Consider the following 21,833-nt stretch of genomic DNA (forward strand, 5'->3'; position numbering starts at 1 on the left):
TTAAATGTTGTTCTCTATCAGATAGGTACTTAACAATATTTATAGAGGCTCCTACTACCTTTGACAGACCTGCAGCTCTCAAGGGTTGTTCAGGAGTCTAGATAGGGCAAATGCAAGCAGGCTTTTTCCACTTAGGTTGGGTGAGACTAGAACCAGAGGTCATGGGTTACGGGTGAAAGGTGAAAAGTTTAGGGGGAGCTTCTTCACTCAGAGGGTGGTGAGAGTGTGGAACAAGCTGCCAGCACAAGTTGTGTATGCGGGGTCGATTTCAACATTAAAGAGTGATTTGGATAGGTACATAGATGGGAGGGGTACGGAAGGGTATGGTCCAGGTGCAAGTTGACGGGACTTAGCAGATTAATGGTTCGGCATTTACTCGATGTGCCGAAGGACCTGTTTCTGTGCTGTAGTGTTCTATGACTCCGTGGTTGCTGGTAGATCACTTTTACTTAATAGAGGCCTGTTAGGTGCAGAGCCAGACTCATTCAGTCCTTCGGAAGTAGGTAAAGCTTGGCCAAGTATTGTGGTCAGTGTGATCCAAGCTTATCTGATTATTTATTTTAGTCAGATTCTGCAGGATACCAACATTCAGTATCCATATTCAGTAATGTGGATTTAATACAGTTCTTTGAACTTGTATCGACTGACTGACTGATTTTAAAAATCTAAGTGACAGTGAACTGTTTGTGGGAAAAGTGGCCTAACTACTGAAGATCTAGTGACTGGAGCATTAGTGAACAATGAAATAATTAACTGTAATTTTCTGGCCTCTGAACTACAATATCAAATGAGCTACAAAGGTACTGTACCTTCAGTTTGCAATTATGTCCTCATGGCTGTCTGAATTAATCTGGGCTATTAGTTTCCCTTGTAACCTTAGGGCATTATTTCAGTACACAGCCCTCAAAAGCTAAAATATTTACAGAAATGTGTACACCAGTCATTGTTTCATAATATATACTTTAGTAACTAGTGACACTGCAGCAGAAAGCTGGCTAAAAGGCTCTAATATTCCAGAATATAGATACTTGTAATTATAAGAGCTGTTAAATTTTTAATGAATTTAGTCCCTGTCTTTAGTCTTTTTGCATCTGCTGATTTATCTCTAAATTGAAAATATATTTTATCAGAGCAAAAAATGAAATAGGGGAGGCAAACTTTATTTTTATTCTATGTAGTTGCAACTTCATTTCTGAATGGACTGTATATCAGATGTTCATATTGTCCATTAAAGGAAAGAACCACAGTTGTTTTTGTTTGGAGATGGAATTAAAGAACTGGTAAAAGTGAATATTGTTACAATTTTTACTTAAGCTTTAATTTCAGTTTTGTTTCTCTTTTGCAGAGATGTCCCATGATGTGGTTTCACATGTACTGTGTAAGACACTCAACCATCAAAAACTTAAGAGGAGCACCAACAAGCACAGGTTTTAAAAGAAAAAACACTGGACCCGTCAGCAAGTTGGAAGAAGTCAAATAGCCATCTGTTTTTATCTGAAATGTTCTTTGGCTGTATTTTGAGAAACTTAACCGCAAACAGCACAGCCGGCACAAACTCTGATGGATATCAGTGACTGTTTGCAGTCTGGTCATAAATCATAATGCATGAATGGTACACTCTACAACCTATTGAGCAACGTTTGTGAAAAGTAGCGGCAGTGTAATCGATTTTTGAACTCCCATCTCAAACACATGATGAAAAACCGTTGTGCCAACTGGTTATGTATTCATGGAATACTAAATAAACTTTATGAGGTAATTTGAAGCCTGACACATAGTGACTGGAAGATGAAAACTAATAGCAGAAGAAATCTGCCATGCGCTTGAATATCGTGCAGTTGTATTGATCCTGCACTATTGGAGAGAGAGAATAGCGCAACATCTGTACATCAGTCATAAGCCCAAGAATGTGGATAGTCAGTGGTTTGTTGTTGATTTTCAAGATTAATAGCAGAGAATTTCACTGAATTTCTATTTTTGTATTGTTTAAGTATAGTCAGTGGGAAAATATTCCAAATGATTTGTTACAATTGTTATGCTTTACTATTTTAAATACTGTACTGTCTCTTTTTGAAATTTGGAGAACTATCTTTGTCTTAACACAAAACTCAGTAAAAGGCTGACAATTTGTATCATTGGTGTCTTGAACTTTAAAGTAAAATATTTGCCACATCAAACATTTAAATAGTCCTGCATGGTGAGTGTAGGTAGTCACAGACCTCACATGCAATGCAGTTAGAATTATTCAATACAATGATGAGCTTATAATTGCAAACTCAGCATGAATGTTGAAAATTTCAAATGGATTGGCCCATTCCCATACTTTCTGAAGGAGTATTCATTTTATGTTTGAACAAATCTCACTTTTTAAAAATTAGCAGTTTAATAATTTTTAGTACTATGGTCATTAAAAAGCAGTTACCACAGCATATTGCATGTACAGTGGACTCCGGTTAACATAGGGACCAGTATATTTTGGCCCAATTAAGCTGCCTGCCGAAGTTTCATAGAAATGATTAAAACAGTATAGAAAAGACAAACTGCTTTAACTGAGTAACAAATTATGTATTAAAATAAAATACAAAGCAAATTAGAACTATTACAGTACTATAAAACTGTATTAGTTCCTAATATTTATCAATGAAGGAATTGATTCAGTGTACTCTTCCGTTTTCTTTTGATTGACTGTAAATAAACAAAATCTGCGCAGTCACCTGGTGCAGATAATGGAGTGCCTTCATACAATGCTTTTGTCAATTGCATCCTCCAAATCTTCATTTTCATTGTTACATTAAAGATGATTGTCGATACCTTCAAATTCTTAATAATTTCTATCTTGTTGAAGTAGTGAAATGATTTAATTTTCACTCCTGGCTGTTTTGGGCATTTCCAAGCCTGATTGTTTGATACCACAGTGAGCAAAACAATTCTGACTTGTCTTACTGCTTATTTCTCGCCAACTATCAGTGACAAAAATCATTGCTTTTTGAACACAAACACATACAACTGACACTAATTAAAAACATTTTGCTCTAAGCATGGTGTAATGTCTAATGGTCACACAAGTGCAGGCAACTGTTGCTAGTTAGAAACTGTTCAGCAACAGTCTCCTCATCCAATTAAGCAGCACATAGACAGGAAGGGAATTCCAGCTGTTTTCTCGATTAGTTTTTGTTCCTTAAGAGTTGTTTCAAATAAGTGGCTGCTCCACCCAATTAACTCCACTGTATTTACTTTCATAATGGGTCCTGGGTTGAGCTGGATCTGAAGGTTGAAGTATGTGTTTCTTTATTATATTTGAGTATGTATACATTAACACAAAACTTTTTGTACAGAACTATTAATGTTACAGGGCTATCACTTTAGGTTTAAAACACAACTGCTGAATGCAAGATTAAGATAAAGTAATTTGCCTCTTTGTGTTTATTATGTGGCATTTTAAGTGCTCTATGCCTCTGTTTTTATTATTTATGCTTCACTTATGGTTCTTTAATCTCTTGGATAAATTGGGAATTTAATACTGAAATGTTAGCTTTTACACTGAAATTTTTACAAGAAAATTCAAAGTGTGAATTTAGAAAACTGAGCCTTTTAAACAGCATTTAATTTGGCCTGTCCCCTAAAACCCTCACTAATTTTTATAGATGCACTGTAGAAAGCATTCTTCTAGGGTGCATCACAACCTGGTATGGAAGTTGTCCTGTCCACGACCGGAAGAAGCTGCAGAAGATCGTGAATGCAACTCAGCACATCACACAAACCAATCTTTCATCCTTGGACTCACTTTACACTGCACGCTGTTGGAGTAGTGCTGCCAGGATAATCAAGGACACGACCCACCCAGCCAACACACTTTTCGTCCCTCTTCCCTCCGGGAGAAGGCTCAGGAGCTTGAAGACTCATACGGCCAGATTTGGGAACAGCTTCTTTCCAACTGTGATAAGACTGCTGAATGGATCCTGACCTGGATCTGGGCCATACCCTCCAAATATCCGGACCTGCCTCTCGGTTTTTTTGCACTACCTTACTTTCCCTTTTCTATTTTTCTATTTATGATTTATAATTTAAATTTTTAATATTTACTATCGATTTGTACTCCAGGGAGCATGAAGAGCAGAATCAAATATCACTGTGATGATTATAGGCTCTAGTATCAATTGTTTGGCGACAATAAAGTATAATGCGATCCCATATCTACAGAACACATGTACACTGCTTTATTTCTTCCTGGTGGGAAGATGGCGGCACAACGCAGCTCGCAGCAGCCACGCCGGTGGTGATGTCTGTTATTTGTCAAGCAGTGACGTGCACAATGCTGATTTGATGGAGACGGACGTGAGAGCACAGAGGAACATCTGGTGAAACTTCTGAAATGCCTGCTTCGCTGCTGCTGCTATTGTGTGGTCCAGAATCTCCAGAGGAGAAGGCCCCGAGTCCTCGGCTTTGCTTGTTGCTCAGCGGCCGGGGTGGGGTCGAAGCACTCGGCAGAGGATGTTGCTCAGAGGGGCTGGTCGGAGGCTTGAAGTTTTCCGATGGACTCAGAGTCCAATGCGGTCGGGTGCTTCTATTGGTGCTGCATCGGCAAGTTGGCAGCGCTTGGAGCTTCATGGTGGGGAGAGTTCCTCCTTTCTGCCACCTGCGTGGGATGATGAGTCTATCGGGACTTTGAGGCTTTTTTTTTACCGTACCCATGGTCTGCTGTTTATCAAATTATGGTATTGTTTTGCATTGTTGTAACTATATGTTATAATTATGTGGTTTTGTCAGTTTTAGTCTTGGTTTGTCCTGTGTTTCCTTGTGATACCATTCTGGAGGAATGTTGTATCATTTTTTAATGCATGCATTTCTAAATGACAATAAGTGAAGACTGTGTGTCCTCATAATCTAATTTTCATATGATAAAATTTACAACAAAGTGAAGCTGATTTATTTTATGACACTACTTGATATGTTTCTTCAACCATTGACATTTTGACCCTATTGTTACAGTACTGTTTTAGGTAGTTTATAAAAGTCATTCCAAGTATGTCCACAGTGAAGGCATGAATTCAAATTTGACTCGATCAGTATAATAGGTAGCAATTGCCCTGATATGTTAAAATGCTTATTGATTACTTTAAAGTGGAGCTACCTGGAGTTTCTAATAAACACTTAGGGGAGATGGGCACCACAATATGGTGCCAAAAGTCATTTCGGGCATTGGCCCTTTGCTGAAATTATTTTCAGCACCAGTTCTAGTGAGGAGGAGGAGGAATCTCAGCTGAATGCCCAATTGATGGAAATCAAGTACTGTACTCAGAATCTGAGTAAAATTCACTTGACAGTATAATTCTTAATATGCATTCCAAGATTGTTTGTAAAACGTTAACTAAAATAAATTTGAGATGCAGTTTTGAAATCCTAAATCTTGGAAGCACAGATGAATAGAAAATCAACATTTGTTTTGAGTTTGTTTGCAAAAATATTGGGACCACCAGTATATTCCTGGGGATGTGGAGCATTGTGTGATCTAAGCTGGCATTTCAATGACTGGAGTGGGAGAAACAACTGCAAAAATACATATTGTGCTGAGGGCTGAAGAACTGGTAAGGGCTCATTAAAGGAGGAAAGGAACAGTAACTAGGTATCTGTGCTAAGGGTGGGGATTAGGAACTAGCAGCATCAATGTAGGGAGGATGGAGACGTGCTGGATTCAGTTGAGTCTCAGATGATAACAGATCAGGAGTTGACCTGGAAATTTTTGGGTGATGTGGCTGAAATTAAGAGTAACTGGTGATACAGTAAGTATAGGAGATAACTTTATTATTCCACAACATACTTAATTACCTAAGTTGGCAGGTAGTGCTCTAAGAAAAATCAACTTCTGGGAATGCATATGAATTGTGCTTCCAGGATTGTAGTACTCCAGAAAGAGCATTACAGGGGGACTGACATCATCCCATGCCCTCCTATCTTAAAAATTGGGAAATGGGTACAAATCTTTTGCCCAGAAATGTTCACCTGGATTATTAACGTGAAGTAATACTATATTTCACGTAAGGAAAGAAAGTTTTGCAATTAGAAAGAAGTAGTGTTGGCACTTGAATGCATAGATTTCCAATTCATAGATGGGTGCTGGACTTAGGCTTTGTTTAGGTGTTGACAGGTGCCAATGCTGTCTAAATGTGCCCCCATAATCTCTCAGTTTCCAAACTTTTTGAAAGAAGGCTCCATTTACTTACATTTGGCAAAATAGGCACCCAAAACCACAAGTGTCTGATGATATCTTGGCAGATCCTCTAATGTATATGATCTGCCTGTCCCATTATTTGGAGGATTTTTAAGTGCCCACAGTAAATACATTTATTACATGTGTACAGGGATTGCATAGTTCAACATGATTAGCTGTTGAACTAAATCATTCTCAAAGCTTTTTGAAAACAAGTTTGTGTATAAGTCGCTTTTAACCCCAATAACTGATATTTCTCTGAAGTGAATGCTCAATTCCTATTGCTGAATCCAAGTACGATCTGGACAAACTGAGAAACAAAAGAAAAGATGTATTTTAATGTCTTGGTCAGCCAACTGTGAAACTTGACTGCAGAATAATTGCTATCAACAACTAAGTTCCATCTAGTAATCAGTAAGTTGCTCTCTAGTTTCCAACTCAAGTCAATTTTGCCACTTAATCACCAGCTGCAGTGTTGCCTGACTTCACATCTGTGGAATTGCAATATTTACTCGGCTTTGCAATGAACTGAGGCTGTGGCCTGTTTCAGCTGCAGTGTATGCCTGGCTTCAGGTCTTTTATAAAACTTCAGTTCTGAAGCCAGTTGCTTATTTTTATTGTTTGCATGATGTTTTTATACTCTGAGCATTAGGTGTTTAGTGGTTTTTTTAATGGGTCCTTTTGAGCTTTCTTTGTTTTGTGTACCACCTCTAAGGAGACAAATCTCAAGGTTTTATAATATATACATATTTTGATAAATGTATTTTGAATGTATTACGTATGGTAACAGCCAATCATTTGTGACCGCTGATAATGAAAAATTAAAATAAATTATCTTCCTGCAGATATTATCTTTGTTCTCTACCATTTAACTGCTGACTTGCACTCCTCTTAATCTCCATGCTGTTTTACCCAATATTTTCATGTCTTTCTGTCATTGCGTCCAAGTATATTGATGTTCTTAAACAAATTCCTTTGCCAATCTAATCAAATGTTCCCCTTACTTGTTGAAGGCTTTACCCGCCAGCCCAGTAGCCTGCCTTCACTGAGCATTGAGGTCAGCAGATGAGCGGTAATCCAGAAGCTGTGGAGAAAAATAAAGATGAGGGAAGAGTGTCAGAATCAGAATTAGGCTTCATTTAAGAAATTTTCCAGAACATTTAATATTTAATATCTTTTAAAAACAAAGCATTGAATAATTATACAAATCAGTGAGTTTTCAACATTTACGAGTAATATATTACATTTACCAGGAAATTATTTGGTTTGGCTGTGCTTAATTATTGAGAAAATAAACATTTTTTTTTAAATGTTTAAGTTTTATAATGATCTCATCCAAAGTAATAGGTTAACTAGGTTGAAATACCCTCATCAAATCGTATGGCTAATCTACTGTAGATTTGATATTGCTGTTTATAGCAAGCTGGGATATTTTCTGCATTACTTTTGTATTGTTTCAATATCATGTTAGCAATTCTCCATTTGCACTATATCCTTTCCCCACCCTAATGAATGAAATTGTACTGCACCCTGTGACTTAAATGCTCCACACATGAGAGCCATAAAGTGAAAGGAGCTACTTTAAAACATTGAAAAAGTGATAATTTTCTTTCAATCTGCTTTAAGGTTTACTATTTTCTGTATTGTAAGCAGGTAAATGGATTACTTAGAAGCATGAGGATACATTTACCATAAAGATGTGCATATATTACATTAAGTAATGGTTTTCGCTGAGCATTTAAAATAAACCATTAATAATGAGATTATATGTTTTCTGCAAAATGTAAGAGCACATTTGTTTTATGTTAAAATACTAAGCTTTGCTTCACACTGGCATAAATCTTTTGTGAAAATCACATGCAACTTAAATGGAAAAGCTCCATTTACTGAATAAGAATGCACATTTTTTCCACAAGCTTTGTATGGTACTTTTAAGATTTAATTAAAGAGACTATACAAAATCTTAAATGGGGCCTTAGTCTCATTGAAAACCATTTGAATGTTTATGCAGCATTGATCTGTATAAGATACCTCTGAAATATGTGCACATGAAATTGCAGATTTTATTCTCTAAGTACTTATGTTGCCACCCTGTGCCTGCCAATAGTTTGCCGGGTGCAACCACAAGATCATTAAAACATTTGCAATTGATTTTGGAAGGGGTTGTTCTGTTTACTATTGACTGCTCTATCCACGGATTGAGAATCCAGTCTCTGGTGCATGCTTATGTACAAAAATTATGAGCGGCTACAGTGGGTTAGAAGAGTTCCTATGAATTAAGTGTTTAAAAAATGTTTAAAATGAGACAACTTTGGAACAGAGAAACAGATGTAAAGAAAGTTAAGTTTGTGGCATTGTTTCAATACTGAAGCTGGGAGCCTTGCTGGGCAAAGAAGAAGGGTGAAATGAGGTAAGGAGTCTACAGAAGGATTTGGAACAGGTTGGGAGAGTAGGCAAAAAAGTGGCAGATGAAATACAGCATAGAAAAGTATGATGTTATGCACTTTGGTAGGAAGAATAAAAGTGTGGACTATTTTCTAAATGGGGAGGAAATTTGGAAATCACTGGTGCAAAGAGACTTTGGAGTCCTAATTCAGGACTCTCTTAAGGTTAACTTGCAGGTTGAGTCAGTAGTAAAGAAGGCAGATGCGATGTTAGCAATTGTTTCAAAAACAGGACTGTACTGCTGAGAGTTCATTAGACATTAGTCAGTTTGTATTAGGAATATTGTTAGCAATTTTGGGCCCTGTATCTAAGAAAAAATGTATCTAAGCGAGTCCAAAGTAGTTTCACAAGAATAATCCCAGGAATTTAACATTTGATCTCTCTGGGTCTATGTTCAATGGAATTCAGAAGGTTGAGGGGGATCTCATTGAAACCTACTGGAAACTGAAAGAACTGGACAGAGTGGGCATGGAGAAGATGTTTCCAATAGTAGGAGAGTAGAGGATGTGAGGGCATTACCTTAAACCTGAGATGGAGGAATTTCTCAAATCTCAGGGTGTGGTTAATCTGTAAAATTTGTTGCCACAGGGGACATTAGGAGGCCAAGTCATTATGCATATTTAGACAGATTGATATTAATAAGGGTTTTAAGGGTTAATGGAAGAAAGCATGAGAATGAGGTTGAAAAACAAAATCAGCCTTGATTGAATGGTGGAACAGACTTGGGCTAAATGGCCAAATTTTCCTCCTTTACCTTTTTATGGCCTCGGGTTAAATGAATGCACTGAAACAGAATGCAGTGCCCATTATTGAAAGTGGCAGGTTGTACGCAGAAAGCATTTAGCAGAGTGTATGGAGTTGTGAATTTTGAGAGGACAAAACAGAAAGGTTATGTCGAACCTTCAAATAACAGTGGTTAGGATACAACTGGGGTAAAACATTCACTTCTGATCATGGTCTGGTACCAATTCTGAGTTTTCAAAAGAGGAATAGGTAAGGATCAAAGGAATTCATTTTCAGTGCTGCAGGGACAGAGCATGAAAATGGGACTGATACAAAAATGATGCATACCAGCTTCCATAAGAGCCCGGTACATACCATTTGTCTTTCCTCTTGTCAGAATGATTCCACAGTTCCATTCTTACAGGAGAGGCTATGAAACACAATTTAATAATGAGAACTTGTTAAATTGACTGCCACTTCCAGGAACTCTCCAAAACACTAATGGGATGTACTCTTTTTCCCTTTCTCATCCACATTGGTGCTTATTTTCCGTCGCGTCTTTGAAGAGGAATTGGGGTTCTGATGGAACCTACAATCTGAAACATTATCTGTTTCTCTTGCCACAGATGCCATCTGAACTGCTGCGTATTTCCCGCATTACCTGTTTTCATTTTAGACTTGATGTAAGTTCAGTGACTACACTCATTTTGATGGAGGGGGGGCAACTCAGTAAGAGGAGGATGTGTACGCACTTGCCAAGAAGCTACAGAAAGTTGGTGCTCTGCTATTGAAATGACAGCAGCAAAGACCTTGCAGAAAGTTCAGGGCTTTGCATAAGTGGAATTCAAGTTGTTGATTTGGTCATCTCTGATATAATCTAATAATTGTACACCTCCGATGTAAATAGAAGTATTTATAATAAAGGTATTGTTTCATTATATGTTTGAAGACAAGCATCTATTAGAAAGAATAGAATATGTCTATGAAGATTCTCAGTCATCCAAGTCACTGTATACCAAGCAGTAGTAAATCAAGGCAACTGGACCTGCTGTGTTGTCTAGAAGACGTTTCGTTACTCATCCGAGAGGCTTCTTCAGTTCTGATCCATAGTGGGTAGTTTTCTGGCTTATAAATTCTGTGAGTTGTTTAAAGGTATAGCAACCACATGAGGGTCATATTGGTAGTGAGAGGGTCTATAGAAGGAACTCAACGCTTGACAAAGTAGTATTTAGAACATAGAATATACAACATTCCAGCACAGTACTGGACCTTAAGCCCACGATGCTGTGCCAACCCTCTAATCTACTCTTAAAATCAATCCAACCTTTCCCTCCCACATAGCCTTTCAGTTTTCCTTTTGACCAAGTGCCTTTCTAGGAGTCTCCTAAATGTCCCTGATGTATCTGCCTCTGCCCGAGTTCCATGCACTCACACTCTCTGTGTAAAAAAAAACTTACCGCTGACATCCCCCCCCCCCAATACTTTCCTCCAATCACCTTAAACTTTCGCCCCCTCATATTTGCCATTTCCATCCTGGGAAGAAGCCTCTGGCTGTCCAGTTGAACTGTGCCTCTTCTTGTACACTTCTATCAAGTCACCTCTCATCCACTTTCACTTCGAAGAGAAAAGGCCGAGTTTGCTCAAATAATTCTAAAAAAGCAAAGAAAATACATTCTTTGTTTCATGTTCATATTATTTAATGAAAACAATTATCCTCTGTGTTGGAGAGACTACAGGTTAGGTATAATAAATTGTTGTAAGCCAAATTAAAGATAAAAAATCTACTTGTCTTATTGCAGGGACTTTGGCAAATAGACATAGACATAGACACAGAAAATAGGTGCAGGAGTAGGCCATTCGGCCCTTCGAGCCTGCACCGCCATTCAGTATGATCATGGCTGATCATCCAATGCCTTGTGTCTGGTTAAATTATTGAATGCATACAATGCAGTGGAATGGGGATTCTGAATTTGACTATAGATCTAGCATCTCCTTTACTTTCTGCATACTTGTATAATAAACAGTTCCTGTGGGGTTTTAATAATTGTATGGCGTGTACACACAGACTATAGAATCAATCTCATTGTGTGTTGTCCATAGCCTTAAATTCTAACATTATCTTCGCATTGCACAAACTTATTTAGTACATGTTTTTAAAAAGGTCATTGTCATTCAGATTCACACCAATTGTATTGGTTTGCAAGCAGAAGAGAAAACTGGGTGGCGTACATCTGAACCGGTTTCTAGTAGGGGCAACGTGAGATTCTGACCTTCCTTTGTCTACAGTTTCTAACTTTCATACATTAAAGAAATCTTAACTCCATGCACTATACCAACCCCACCACAAGTGAGTAATTTCCATCAGCTCTGCTTGCTCTAGATTATCCTGGGCAATATTACCCTCAGCGCATGCCTTTATTATGATCTTAATCTGACTGGGAAAAAAGACAGATTGCAAAACCCAAGTGCTTGTTCGATCCATGCCGAATGAATGTAAGCAGGTGCCTACAGTTGACAGCACGCATGGGCATCCTGCTTGTTTGGAAAATACAACTGTAAGCTCTACTGCATGCTCCAGCTGGAATGGTGGCATGGTGAGAAGAGAATGTGGTGACCAAGAAAACAAATTAGAATTGAGTCTATAGCAAACTATTGAGCAGGATGAGCAGTGATCATTTTGGGAATCAGATAAACCAGCTTTATGATAAGGGTCACAAATAGAAGCAGATCAAACAAATTGCTTTAGACTCTCCGTGTCTATTCTGTATGCTTAACGTCATAATAAGTAAGTGTCTATGAAAGAAAATGTGTTAAGTGCTGATCATCATTACAAGGAATTCCTACAATACGTGCTTTCCTGAATCAATTAATATTCATCTTGGAATGACGGCAATGGTGGGGAAAATCAGGGTCCATAACAACACATCTTCAAGGTTGATTGAGAAGTGTGCCAATGGTAAAAATTCAATACGTAAGTGGAGCTCTCTAACTGCAAGTAAATAAATGGTTGGAATTTATTTTTAGGAAAAGCTATTTAAATGCAATGGCTTCCAGTTAATTGGTCCATTGGTTAATCGGGACAGCCATTTATTTGGGACAACTTTTAAGGAGCAAAAGCAAAGTGAAAAAAGAGCTGGGATTCTCTTCATTTATTTGGGACACTGCCACTTAATCACAGCAGGAGACTGTTGTTGAACAGTTTCTAACTAGCGTCAGTTGTGTTCACTTCTGTAACCGTTAGACACTACAGTGTGCCTAGAGCAAAGTTTCAAAAGATAGCGTCAGTTACATGTGGTTGTGTTCAAAAAGCAGTGATGTATGTCACTGATAGATGACGAAAAATAAGCAGTAGGACAATTCAGATCTGTTTTGCTCTCTGCGGTTTCAAGCATTCAGACTTGGAAATGCCAGGTACAGCCGGGAGTGAAATTGAAACAATTTCACTACTTCAACAAGTTAGGAGCTTTTTTTATTTATTCATTTACGGGATGTGGCTGTCACCAGCTGAGCCAGCATTTATTGCCCTTCCCTAGTTGCCTTGAGAAGGTGGTGAATAGCTGCCTTCTTGAAACGCTACACTCACTGAGGTGTAGGTACACCCACAGTGCTACTAGGGGGGGGGGAATTCCATGATTTTGACCTAGCAACAATGAAGGAACGGCGATGTGTTTCCAAGTCAGGATGATGAGTAACTCGGAGGGGGATTTCCAAGTGGTGGTGTTCCCAGGTATCTGCTGTTCTCGTCCTTCTAGATGGTAGGGGTTGTGGATCTGGAGGGTGCTGCCTTAGGAGCTTTGGTGTGTTGTTGCAGCATACCTTGTAGATCGTACACACTGCTACAACTGTTCGCCGATGGTGGAGGGATTGGATGCTGTGAAAAATTTGAAGGTATTTGTTATGTTTTTTAACTCCAAAACATAAAATAAGTTGCAAGGAAAACAAGGAGCCCGAAAGATGCGTGTCTAAATATTGTTTTTTCTCTAACAAGACGTATATTTCTGACATGATGGTGTGATGATGTAGTACGATTTATGTACTTCTACACATAACCCAACACTCCTCCCTGCTTAGCTATAAACTCCAACTCAGGAGAGAGTGCATCTCAACTATATACACAATATACTATATAATATAACTACTACATTCACAGCATAATAAATGGTAAGTTCATTCAGGTCAAAAAGAATGAATCGCTGTGGAGGTGTTCTTACTCTTGTGGGATAATGTTTTTCCTGGCAAGGGGGTTCACTCTGCTCGGCAGGTGAGACTTGTAGCTGTGAAGCAATCTCGGGTTCTGGGGACTCCTCCCTAATGGTTGTAGGAGGTGACTCTGGGATTCTGTCATTATTACCGGTAACAATGATGACATCCAGGTAACAATGAGTGGCTGTGCTGCCTTGTAGCACCTGGCCCATAGCTTTCTGCCAGAGTGCGGGTGTAGATGCTACTGCAAAAATAAGCCTATTATAACAATACAGTAATGTTAGTGTTTAAGATGAGAACTACTTTGGACTCTTCTTCCATCTCCATCTACAGGAGGCCTCAGTTAAGTCTACTTTGTAGAAGTGTTTTCCTCCAGAAAGGTTTGCAAAGATATTCTCGATCTTTTGCAGAGAGAAATAATCTACTTTCAATACTGGGTGGATGGAGACCTTAAAATCACCACAGATCCAGACAGCTCCCTTCTTCTCAGTTACTGGGACCACTAGCATTGCCTATGTGCTCCATTCAAAGTTGGACAGAATTCATTCAGCCTCTATTGCGATCTAGCTCACTGGATAATTTATCATGGATGGTATAAGGAACCAGACGAGCTCTGTAAAACTTTGTTGTTGCATTTTCATTTAACATTATTTTATCCTTGATATTTTTGAGTTTTCCAATGTTATCCTTGAACACTGCTGTGGCATCATCCATTATCTTTCCTAATTTACTTTCAGTTGACCCAATTGTAGAGGATGTGGTCTGAAAGTGGTGGATGGATCCCCAATCAAGTTGTAGTTGTGTCAGCCAATCACAGCTCGACAATACTGGCCCTCCTGTTTTTACCACATACAAGCCCAATGTCGCTTGTTGTTTGCAGTATTTCACTGTTACAAGTGTCATTCCCAGAGGAATTATCGTTTCTCCAGTATAAGATCTTAGTTGGATATCTTCAGGCTTCAGTTCAATATCTTTGAAATGCCGCTCAAACTCATTTTATGGAATGACTGAAACAACCAAGCCAGAGTCCAATTTCATTTAAATTAACTTTCCGTTCACTTCTGCAGTAAGCCATATTGCTTCTCTGTTGTTAGTTTTCAGATTTTAAATCTCAAGGCTACTCAGTCCTGTGTCACTTTTATCATTATCAGATTTTTCATCAACAGCATGCAGATCAGTGCTCTTTTCGAAGCTGCAACTTGACCTTTTATCTTTTTCTCTTCCCTGTGCAGTCTATTTATTTTCGTCTGCCTGACATGCTCTTTGTGTGTGTCCCAGTTTGTTCCATTTTCTGCAAGCTTTTCAAGTGTATGTGAGCCCCTGCCATAACAATAACACAATTTGTTTGACTAGTGAGGTTTCTTTGTAATTTTGTTCAAGATCACTTTCATTCCTGACTGTAACTCAGTTGAATCTCTATCTGCTGTTTCTATTGATACAGCTGATTCAACTGCTCTTTTAAATGTAAGTATGCTTCAGTTCGGAGCCATTTTTGAATGCTTTCTTGGAAGATTCCACAAACTGAATGATTTCTCAGTACATCTTTAAGCCTATCACAGAACTGACAATGCTCAGACATCTTCTACAACTCAGCCACATATGCTGAAATGGGCTCCCATTCCTTTTGATTCTGCTTATGAAACCTAAAGTGCTCTACAATCAAAAATAGTTTCAATTCTAAATGTTCCTGCATTACTTTCATAATATCAGCAAAGCTCATTTTACATAATAAGAACACAAGAACATAAGAAATAGGAGCAGGAATAGGCCCATTGAGCCTGCCCCGCCATTCAATAAGATCATGGCTGATCTGTCCGTAAACTCAGCTCCATCTACCTGCCTTTTCCCCATAACCCTTAATTCTCCTACAATGTAAAAATCTATTTAGCTGCATCTTAAATATATTTAGTGAAGAAGTCTCACTGCTTCCCTGGGCAGAGAATTCCACAGATTCACTATTCTCTGGGAAAAACAGTTTCTCTTCATCTCTGTCCTAAATCTTCTCCCCTGAATCCTGAGACAATGTCCCCTAGTTCTAGTTTCGCCTACCAATGGAAACATCTTTTCTAATTCTATCTTATCTATCCCCTTCAAAATTTTGGCTGGTTTGGTTGGAGCAGTTAAACCTGTAAACAATCCGTGTGCCTTTATTCAACCCAATGCACTCCGCAAAGCTGGCATGCTTATCATTGGCAATTTCATTTGCTTCAAAATACTGCTCAATTCACTCAGTATACAACATCCAGTTACCTCTTGTGCAATCAAATGCTTTATTCTTTCTGAGGTAGCCAGCCATTTCTGCTGCTTTTATTTTTTTATAATTATTATCACCTGGTACTCACTGTTATGAACCCATGAATTTGTCTTTTTTCTGCTTCTTTTTTTAACTCGAATGTCTTGCTGTGCTTTAACAGGTAGATAGTCATCTCGGGTTCATTTAAAAACTTACTTGTCACCACTGTTATATTTTGAATCTCCAAGTTCTAAAACTAATTGCAAGAAAAACAAGAATGTCTGAGAAATTTATGTCTTAATTTTCTTTTTACTTTAAGCAAGGCGCACACTTCTGTAGCGGTGGTGTGATAATGTAGGCCATTTATGTACTTTTATGTATAACCTGTAATGAGTTATTTAAACAAATAAAGAATGCTTAATCAATATATTTACAGTATTGCTCAAATATTACTGAAATATTAAATACACAATGGTATTGACAAACATTTTGAATGTTACTTTTGGTCCCCAATGGGCTCCTAGTTCTCACCTGTGGCTCTAAGTAATGCAACAGCGGCCATAACCATATACACCACTTTGACAGGTGGACTGAAGGTGAGAGTAAGTGGCGGATCTCATAGCCTGGTCGATAGGGACATGCCTGCCCTAACATGCGAAGTCAGATCTGACAACCTGGGCAGATGAGACCTACAGTGAGATCCAATGGCCAGGAAGGCAGTTCTGCAATGCTACGTGGAGAGCAAAAGAGCATGACGAGACACAGAGGAAGTCATGGTTATCCACTGCAATCAGGGAAGACCCCATTTGTGACATCTACTTGTACCACTGGACCCGGATTTCCAAGGTCGAGAGAGTGCAATGGCTTTTCCTCCTTAAAAGCTCTCCGCAACAGGTTTCCTGTCATTGTCAGATATAATAGACAACCACTAGTGGCATTGGTGGTGTTCCAGTTTGTTCTGTGTTCCATCTAAGTACATAGTTTGTTACTCAGTTTAATGGTAGTTTGGCTATTTTATAACTTTTTAATAACTTTTTGTAACTTTTAGAATCTCCATGAAACTTCTGCTAACTGGGACAGACACTTAACTGGACCAAAATGTACTGGTCCCGATGTGTCCCAATTAACCAGAATCCACTGTAGTTTCAAAGATCTTACAGCAGCATACCCCAGAGTGTTAAAATATGTTTAAGTCAACTTAGACGGTAATTGTTCTTGTGACGCAAAAAGAGAAAGTGATGGAAACACTCAGCAGGTCAGTCAGCAGCTGCAGAGAGGGAATACTGTACCCAATGTCAGAACTGGGGATGTCAGAAAATACATCACTTTTAAGTTTCAGGAAAGGAGGAGAGAAAATGGATAAGACAAGGAATACCCGATTGGTTAAAGTTGAGGTTGCTGAGTTCCAGTGTTAATGGATAATGGATCTGGTTAATGGATTAAAAGGTGTAGCTGGAAAAGCAGAGACCATGTAAAGCTGTCTCTGACATTGGTCAGAGCTGTTTAAGATGGCAGAGTTTGTCATCAAAACGTCAGTTATAATCGATACCTATACCCTGCTGGAAGCCCAAGAAGAGTTTATTAATCTTTTACGCCAGGAAAGCGCTAGCTCCTTTTTGAAAAGATGTAGGTTAGTTGGTCATACAGGTATAATTGGGAGGTGTTGGTTCTGGGGTTGGAAGGACCTTTTACTGTGCTGTGTCTCTAAGTAAAATAAAATAAAATATGTATTAATATTACTCCTGCATAACTTTACAGAAAAGGAGAATAAACTCGACAGATTTTGCAGATGCTGGAAATCCAAAGTAACACACACAGAATGTCAGTGGAGCTCAGCAGGGCAGGCAGTCAATGCTTCAGGCTAAGAGTTAGGGCCTAGAGTTTGGTGCATTGCACGAGACTGCTGACAAGGAAGTAGTTGACGGTGGGCTGGAGAATTAGAGTGACAGAATAATTGGCATTTTGCTTCCCCAGTGGAAAGGAGATCACACCATGAGCATTGAATACAGTGCACTAGATTGGAAGCATGTGAATTTCTGTTTCACCCTAAAAAGATAGTTTTAGTCTCTGGATTCCAGGGAGGGAAGTTGTAAAGGCATTTATTACTTTGTGATGTGCTCATTTTCATGAGGTGAATCATTCAAAATAGTCAATGTTCAATGTTCAAGGTAAAATTTATTATCAGAATACATACATGTCACCACATACAACACTGAGGTTCTTTTTCCTGCGGGCATACCCAGCAAATCTATAGAACAGTAACTGTAAACAGGATCAATGAAAGAGCAAGAGCACAGAAGGCAGCAAGCTGTGCAAATGCAAATATAAATAATTAGCAATAAATAATGAGAGCATGTAGTAACAAGATAGAGACCTTAAAGTGAGATGAGATCATTGGTTGTGGGAACATCTCAATAGATGAGTGTAGTTATCCTCTTTTGCTCAAGAGCCTGATGGCTGAGGGTTAGTAACTGTTCTTGAAACTGGTGGTGCATGTCCTGAGGCTCTTGTACCTTCTACCTGCTGGCAGCAGCGAGAAAAGAGCATGGCCTGGGTGATGAGGACCTATGACAGTGTTTTAGGTAGATGTGTCACAATGTAGTATGTAGCATTGCATTACTTTCACTCATCAATATTTAGTTTTGCTACGGTGAGATATCTGTGTTGGTGCTTTGGAAATCAGCACGTAAGGCAGATTTAATCCTATCCATGCATATGTTATTTAACATATTTTTGACTCTGGAGGGAAAGAAATATACTTTTTATTAATCATGCCAAGTTGTTCTGATGGTTAATCAACTCTGATGGAAAACAAATCACGAACAGAGGACTAAGTATAAACACAGTGGTAAAACTGATAGCAAACTTCCTAATTTTTTTTTGAGAAGATGAAAATAATGCCATTCAATCGCTCAGAAATGTTTGTAGTATTTATTCCTTGCAAGGGGAAATCAATAGCTGAGATTCGATCTCACTTATTAGCTGGAAATGTTGATTTAATAGCAGAGGCCAGGTTTCGCTCAGTTAATTTTACTTACCCTTGCAGCACACGTCACAACAATTGGGAAAGACATTGCCCGCCTGCTTGTTTTATTTCATACACTGCTGTGCAAGAAATTGCATGAAATTTAGAAGTGTCACACCACATTTCGGTGAGATGCAAGGAAGAGGTGGGAGGCCTGGTGACTGTAAACAGTTTGTAGCAGAGATGGAAATGGTGGCTGTATGTCACTCACCACACTTGCACTTCATCCAGGAGACTGAATTCTGATGGAATACAGTTCAGATGAAAAGAAATATACATCAAAAATGCAAAATAATGTAAATAGTTTCATGCAATTATAGAGCAGAGCATAACACCATATAAGGAGCTTAAAGACGTGTGCTTCTCCCAGACTATATGAATGACTATTAACCCCAAATCAATATTTTTAATACTCAACTCCTACAAAGCACAAAATAATCTTGAAATACAAATTTTATTTCCCTGCTTTTACCAGCCATTTGTTAATCCAGTAGCAGCTCTTAAATCAGCTATTATTCCTGTGTTCAGGTATTGTAATCTGTCTGTTAGAAGCAAACTTAATGAATATTGTTTTTATGTGATGGAATGTTTAATTTCTGTTTGGATGAAATTTACAATTAGGTTGGGGCTGTTTTGCCTGTGTCCTGGGCTGTGAACTACACACATGGCTGATTCTACAGATGACTGCTGTAGTTTAATCTTGTTTGTTTTCATGCCCGATTAGTGAAACTGTCTCCCATGTGTCCTGCTTGCTGAGATTTGTATGCATTAAATTCCTTCAAACAATTGCAGGACATTTTTTTTTCCAATTTAGTTGCACTGTTAGGATTTTAAACTGTATCATGGAAATATGTACTGTGCGTATGCAAATGTCTGACATTTAATGAATCTCTGCTATAGTGAACTGGAATAATCACTAGAACATGTGTGGGCTGGTATGGTGTAAATTGTGTTTTTGCAACTGTTGATAAAGGCCAGTAGCTATGGTCCAGCCTGTGAAAATCATTCAAAGGTGTTAACTGAAGTGTGAGGATTCAAATATCGTATTTTGTTTGCACTGATGTCTTGAAGTTGATATCTGTATTTTCTCAACAGAAGTTAAAACCTGTCTTAAAATATACTTGAGGAACATTACAACAAAAAGTTATGAAAGGTGTTGAGGTGTGTCTGCACAACATCAGTTTATTCTCACCATGATTTCTCCAATGGGCTTTCCGTAACCTGTTATCTAGTGATTCCATACTGGAAAACGGGATTTCAAAACATACCCTGTCAGAAGCCAAAGTAAGGAACATTTGAAGAAAGACTATCCCCTTAAAACCACCTTTTAAAAAGGTATAACTCTTTAAGAAGAGCAAAGCAAGATATTTAAGATGAACATAAAAGGAGGGATATTCATTTTCAACGTTCTGAAAATAATTTCAATGCTTTTTTGCTCGATTTTACATCTTTTCAGTTTACTTCATCAATTATATAAGAGCAGCAGCAGAAAAATGGTCCTTGCCAAGGTTGGTTAAATTTATTTTTGTTTTGGAATACTGTATGTTTCATGACATCCCACTAAATCAACGGAAGGAAGTATTGGCTAAACAGAGGAGCACTTTTAGTAATAGATTAAGACAACTGCGCTGCTCCGAAGACCACTATATGTGGTCATTCTTACCCTCGGCCATTAGGCTCTATAATGAGTCAACCTATAGCCAGGGAAATGATGACACACTCCCATTAGACTTATTTTCTATTCTTTTTACTTCTCTTCTAATATTTATATCTGTGCACTTGTAATGCTACTGTGACACAATTATTTCCTTTGGGATCCATAAAATATCTACCAACCTATTCTTAACTAAGCAAAAGCACCTTGAATATGTTGTATCATTAATAAGTTTATGCATGATTTTCCCCATCAGTTTTTGTTTCGGTCATCAAATTAGGTTTCAAGGATTGAGGCGGATTTGCTTTAGACATTCCTGTACTAAAAATAAGGAATGCTTTCTGAAGCTGTCCCCACACCATCCCAACACCACCACCAAAACCTCTCACTGTAACTATGACAAGGGAACGGGCAAATCTTTTGAGAAATGTCAACTGTTTACACTGTTTCTCCTGGGATCTCCACCAATATCCTGCTGAAGTTCCTTCAGGAGCTCAGGATTTTCTATGGAATATCACTATCATTATTATTTCTAACTCTCGAAGCTATTAGAATTAGGTACTTGCTTTAACACGTCTATGGTCATTTGGTAGAGTCTGCCCACAATAGAATCAGAAATTAATGGGAAGAGAATCAGGTCAGTTCTCTTATGAACTAATGTTTCCCTCTGCTGAAAATATACCCTAATAGTGGTGCTCTGCAGAAAATACTGAAATTGTCTGACAATGGGTTCCAGAATATTACAATTCAGAGAGAGGTCAATGCTTCATATTAATGCTGTGTTACTGATACTAGAAAGGTACTACTGATACTGAAGAGATGCAACATCAGTTAATGGAGAAGAACATCTTCCTTCCCATTGTTCTTTCTCAATGAATAAATACAGGGCATTCTGCAGATGTTGGAAATGAGGTGGGTGAGGAGAAGAGAAGAGGAAACTGGGGAGCCAGAGTGGGGAATGGAAGAAGAGGGAAGGGGGTAAAGTTACTGGAAGTTAAAGATATCGATGTTCATACCATGAGGTTGGAAGCCATCCAGACGGAATATGAGGTGTAGCTCCTCCAGTCTGAGAGTGGCCTCATCATGGCAGTAGAGGAGGCCATAGACGGACTTGTCAGAAGGGGGATGGGTATTAGAATTAAAATGGTTGCCCACCAGGAAATCCTGCTTGTTGTGAGCGACAAAGCTGCTCCCCCATTCTACGTTGAGGTCTCAGCAATGTAGAGGAGGCCGCGTCAGGAGCAGCAGATTCAGTAGATGACTCCAACAGACTCACAGGTGAAGTCACCTGGAAGGACTCTTTCTGGCCCTGAATGGAGATGAGGGAGGAGGTGAATGGGCA

At 38.6% G+C, this 21,833-nt stretch overlaps 1 protein-coding gene across 1 annotated transcript in view; it reads left to right on the forward strand.

The window, feature by feature from the left end:
- Positions 1-7,455, forward strand: part of rbm19 (RNA binding motif protein 19) — a 265,310-nt gene extending 257,855 nt beyond the window's left edge. The window contains exon 25 of the mRNA XM_072247529.1: positions 1,346-7,455. The gene's annotated coding sequence lies outside the window, so the exon portion shown is untranslated. The remainder of the gene's footprint in view (positions 1-1,345) is intronic.
- Positions 7,456-21,833: the final 14,378 nt, after the last annotated feature.

Source organism: Mobula birostris, chromosome 31 (assembly GCF_030028105.1).
Source record: "Mobula birostris isolate sMobBir1 chromosome 31, sMobBir1.hap1, whole genome shotgun sequence".
Taxonomy (NCBI): Eukaryota; Metazoa; Chordata; class Chondrichthyes; order Myliobatiformes; family Myliobatidae; genus Mobula; species Mobula birostris.